Source organism: Suricata suricatta, chromosome 13, assembly GCF_006229205.1.
Source record: "Suricata suricatta isolate VVHF042 chromosome 13, meerkat_22Aug2017_6uvM2_HiC, whole genome shotgun sequence".
Lineage (NCBI taxonomy): Eukaryota > Metazoa > Chordata > Mammalia > Carnivora > Herpestidae > Suricata > Suricata suricatta.
The window spans coordinates 52,575,498-52,580,831 of record NC_043712.1 but is presented as its reverse complement, the minus strand read 5'-3'; the positions used below and the strand labels follow the sequence as shown (position 1 = coordinate 52,580,831).

Genomic DNA, 5,334 nt, shown 5'->3' with positions numbered 1-5,334 from the left:
GCTGCCGCCGTCGCGGTCTCAGCTCCGCTCCCGGGAGCCGCGATGGGAGCCGCCGAGGGCCGAAAGAGCGGAAATCGCGCCCCGGCCGGGAGGAGGCGCGCCGCGGGCCCCAGGCCCTTGCCCCGCGGGACCGCCGTCACCGGAACACTCGTACCTGACGCACCTCGGCGCCTCCGCCCTCCCCCGCTGCCACCTTCCCAGCTGTGCCCTGGCCGTCCTTCTCTTTGTCCCCGCACGCCATCCGTCCCCCTCTGTGGGGGACTCAGAGAGGCCTTCCTTTAAGGACTGCAACTATCTTCCTTCCTTCAGTGATAGTGGTCAACAGGCCTCTCTTCCCCTAACGCGCTCTGGATGTCCCCTGGTACCTTACTTCGGAGTGCGGCCCACAGCATCTGCATCCTCTGGGAACCTGGTAGAAATGCACAACCTCAGATCTGCCAAATCGGTAGCTGCATTTTAACAAGATCGCCAGGTGATTCCTACATCTGGAATTGCCCCAGCCATCTAAGATGTTTCCTATTACTGCGGGCCACCTTCAATCCACACCCAAACAAGCTTTTTGCCATGTTTAAGGAAGACATTCAAAAGTTGCCAGATTTCCCGTCCCTGCAACCTAGGATAAATGGACTCAACACTGTAAATAAGCCCCCTCCCGGTTTAAATGATCTTATCAAACACCAGAGACACACTAAAACCTCCCCTCTTTTCCCTCACCTAAGCTAAACAGTACTGGGGATACAGTACTACAATGTAGAGCTAAGCCTTTGTGCCTGCATGCCACAGGACGGGATAAAGTGTAGATGGAAGAATATTATTTGATCATAAAAGCTGAACTTCTTTACAGGATAGCATTGAAAGCCCTTCATGAGCTTGTCTCTACTTACCCCTCCAGTCCTAGCTCAAACTGACTTGGTTCTTTTACCCTGCCTAAGATACCCTTCATCTTTCTCTCTGATGATCTTTATCCAGACGCGGGAGTACGCGGGAGTCAGCTCAAATCCTGCCATCCTGGAGTACTCTCCCACCACTGCACTAATATCACATACACACACTGAGTCTTATTTTGGACCCTTATGTTACCTTCTATTGCAAAGGGTGTTGAAACAGGTGACCTTGCATTGCTAGGTATTTTTCAACATGTTATGTTCTGGTTTGTGAATTAATTACAAACCCCTTAGAACCTTGAAGACCTAGATCAACGTTACCTGGGAACTTGTGAGAGTTCTGCGTTCTCCAGCTTTATCCCAGATCTTCTGTATTAGAAACTTTAGGGGTGAAGCCTAGCAATCACAAGCCTTCCGGGTGATTCTAATATACACTCAAGTTTTAGAACTACTGACCTGGAATATTGTCTTCTACTCTCAAAGGAACTCAATGGTAGGGATTGATTTGACTATATGCAAGTTTTTTTTACCTTTCAGATTAAGAAATCAGCTCTTCCATTTAGCATAGCTCAGTTGGAAGACTGTGACCATTGCTTTTGAAAGAATTGTCTTTGATATTCGTAATGCATTTTATGTAATAGGATTTTTATAACTTGCTTTGTTTGAAAAGAAAGAAATAATACAGATAACTAGTCACTTCAGGGCCAAAAGGAAACATGTAGAGTTTTACTGCTACAGTTCAAATACCTGAATTGCATATTATTTTGCTCTCTTTTAGTATACTGTGTGAAAGGAATAATATGTGGCAAATGATTTCAACACCTGCCAAAATGAGAATCAGTTGACCGGCTCGTGAATGCATGTGACAACGTAGGTGTATGTATTTTTTGTGCCTTTTTTTTTCATGGGTTAACATATCTCTTATCAGCCAAATCAATTCCACAGAGAATCTTCTAAGAAAGATGGAAGGAGAGGGTGCCTGGGTGGCTCAGTTAAGCATCTGACTTCAGCGCAGATCATGATCCCACAGTTCATGAGCTAGAGCCCTGCTTCTTTCTCTCTCTCTCTCTGCCCCTACTAGGATTCTCTCTCGCTCGCTCTCTGACCCTTCTCTCTGCCCCTTGATCACTTGCACCGTCTCCTGAAAGAAAGAAAGAAAGAAAAAAAGAAAGAAAGAAAGAAAGAAAGAAAGAAAGACAGACAGACATGGAAGGAGAGAAGTGGCAGGAAAAACATTCTCAAAATCATGAGGCTTCTTAGCATGGGCACTTAAGAAGTATAATCAAGGGCCTATCTATCCCTTACACCGAAGCTCAAGTCATAAACATGACTGTATTATATTGCAACCCATATTATTGACTCCTGTGTCATAATGAGACAGTAAGGGAAATACAGCATTGTGTAATCTTTTTGAGGAGCTTTTCTATTTCCTATAAGATTGGGGATAAGATATATGTCATGTACTATATTCTCCCTCCAGAACTGTAGTCTACTTCCTCCTTCCTATGATTTGTTGAAACATGATTATTAATCAAACTAATATTTATCTGGGAATTGAAAAACCAGACAAGAACAGCAGCATTACTGCCACTGCCAATGTAGCTCCTCAACAAAGGCTCAGTCAGGGCATTTATGTGGATAAACTCAGCCAACTACTGTGCTTCTGTGCCCTGACTGGGGAGGACTGGATTCAACTACAATTTCCAAAAGTCAGTGCAAGTGCAGTCCAGAGTTTAATCAACACTGGCTAACAGCCCTTGGCAGCTCTGGGTGGATGGCGCTCTCCACCTGCCCAGCTGGGTACCATGCCCTAAGCACCCACATTTGATGCACATTCATGATTTCTTGGTTGCTTATCGTCATCTCCCCCATCTGTTTGAGTGGCAGAGTGCCCATTCCCGAATAGTCTAATATTCGAATAGTTGTTCTCAACCCCTTTTGTGTTACACATCTCTTTGAGCATCTAATGAAAGCTATGGACCCTCTTCCCAACAAACTGCACACACACCCCCCCATAATTATATAAACATGTCCATATATATTTATAAATTAAGTTTCAGAAGCTGCCCCACCTTCCCATATCTCCAGAGGACCATAATGAAGTCACGAAAACCAGGTTAAGAATTTGCTTTAGGATACAGAGAGTAGGTAAAATAAACTCTTTTTCTTTTCAAATGTCAAAGATAACTCTAAAAACCACCATGTGCTTAGGAGATAGAACAAAAGCAGTGCTACGCAGGGTTATGAGCAAAGTGCTATGGGAATGCTAAAGCAGCAGTGTCACCTGAGTGGTTCAAGAGTGCTTCATGGAGAAAGGTTTTTATATCAAACAAATAAGAATAGGATTTCGACCGAGTCAAAGGATCCATCCAGAGTAAGGGAAAGTGTATGCAAAGGCGCAGAGATGCGGAAGTCCAGTGGTCCATCTGGTGTGGCTCAAATGTAAAATGCTTGGAAAGACAGAGAAGAGAATGGAAAAGGTAGAACAGAGTCCAATCATGGTGAGCTTTAAATTCATTGATACTTCCAATGAGGAGCCAATAAGCTTTTGGAGTAAAAGAACCTGGACCAACTTTATTAGTGAGTGCCTGGCATCATCAAAATGCAGAGTGGTAGAACATTTGAAAAAGTTCTACACATCCCAAACTGGAAACTATTGGCAAAGCCACATGGCTTCATCTCAACTTTTTAGAGTCGTTTGATGTTGGTTCTATTAAGTTAGATCAAGGTGAACTTAAAAGTCTTATAGTTAGTTAAGTGAGAGTGTGAAAACATCCTGGTGGATGTCCAGTGAATTTAGAATCCAGGACGCTGCAAGAGTTAAAATGTATTTGGAATTGAAAGAATGAAAATCAACTTGGCCTAACAAGAGAGAAGCAGCCCAGCCACTAATTAGGCTGGGAGGAGAGGCACAGGTAAAGCCAGCTGCAACGTTAATAGCAAACAGTTTCTGCCAAGGTCATGTTGCGGATGTAAATTACTATAATGATTCCCCTCTACAGGTGATTACTGACCAATGATACCCCAGACCACTTGCAATTTTCATTTATTACTAGGGACACCCAATTTCTTGGCCTCCTTCACCTCATGACATCCCCCAATTCCTAATTAACTCCTTCTTTTTCTAACCCCACCTCAAAACAGAAACCAATCCCAAACTGATCTCTGCTTCCCTTAGACCATCTTCAAAAGCCTCCAGTGAAAACCCATTGAGATGGAGCTCGCTCCTCCTACTTGTCTAGTGGTACTTCTTTGAAGTGCCCTCCCCCCTGGAAAGGCAAGGAAGCTGATTTTTGTCAGGCTACAGGCTGACTCCTTTTCAGCAATCCACTTGATAATGAAAGTGTCCATTGTCAGGAGTCAAGTCAGGGCTCTTCAGGGAAGGGATCTCCTTTTCTGTGTCAATGGCACAATAAAGTAGCGGCCATTCTCAGTAACGAGACTCAGCAGTTTCACACATGGGCTCTTCCAAACAGGAGGGGAAGTGATACTTTGAGTGGGTCACTCTGATCCCTCATCTTTTGGAGAAATGTGGGTTAAAGTAGAAAGCAGAACGAAAACGTGCTTTTAAAAACCATTTTTGTGAGTAGTGGGTTTTTTTTAGGAAACAGCTTAACTTAAGTAACTGGGCTTAACAGAAATCTAAGAGAGAAGTAAAATGGGTCTAGAAAGGTGATGGAAGGTTCTGTCCTAGTTCCATGTAAAGACCATATTAAAAATAGGGTAATTTTGATGATATTGGCCTCATTGCATTAAGGAAAGAGATTGAGATTTTCATTGAGAGATTTTATTATAAAGACAAAAGAGATGAATGGAGGGGGCAGGAAACTATGTTTGTGTACAAGACATAAAAATAGAGAAAAAGAAGACAAGTTAGAATTCAGAGTTTAGGGGCACCCGGTTGGATCCGTCAAAAGAACATATTCTTAATCCCAGGGTCATGAGTTCGAACCCTACAATGGGTGTAGAGACTACTTACATAAAAAAAATTTTTTTTAATAAAAAATAAAAGGATTTAGAGCTTAACACGTGGGCCAGGGGCGCCAGTAGAATCAAGAGTCTAAACAGGAAATTTCTCTTTGGTAGGAGAAGAAAGAGTTTCTTAATTCTCAAAGTCAGAAACAAAAGAAGAGCCAGAGGGGGGGTAAGTGGGATATTTTATAGCATTTTCTAAAGTTTATTTTATTTATTTATTCATTTCCCATAATATTTTATTGTCAAATTGTTTTCCATACAACACCCAGTGCTCTTCCCCTTAAGTGCCCTCCACCATCACCACCACCTCTTTTCCCCCTCCTCCTTCCCCTTCAACTCTCAGTTCATTTTCAGCATTCAACAGTCACTCAAGTTTTGCATCCCTCTCTCTCCCCAACTCTTTCTCCCTCCTCCGCTCCCCCTGGTTCTTCATTAGGTCTCTCTCCTGTTTTCCTGCTAGACCTATGAGTGCAAA

General features: G+C 43.1%; 1 long non-coding RNA gene across 2 annotated transcripts in view; it reads left to right on the top strand.

Moving 5' to 3' along the window:
- Nucleotides 1-311: 311 nt before the first annotated feature.
- Nucleotides 312-5,334, top strand: part of LOC115275803 — a 16,838-nt gene continuing 11,815 nt past the window's right edge. The window contains exons 1-2 of one of the 2 annotated variants that reach the window (XR_003901758.1): nt 312-472; nt 1,663-1,754. This is a non-coding gene — a long non-coding RNA (uncharacterized LOC115275803). Of the gene's footprint in view, nt 473-1,662; nt 1,761-5,334 lie in introns of both variants that reach the window. The other variant, XR_003901759.1, reaches the window with a different exon arrangement.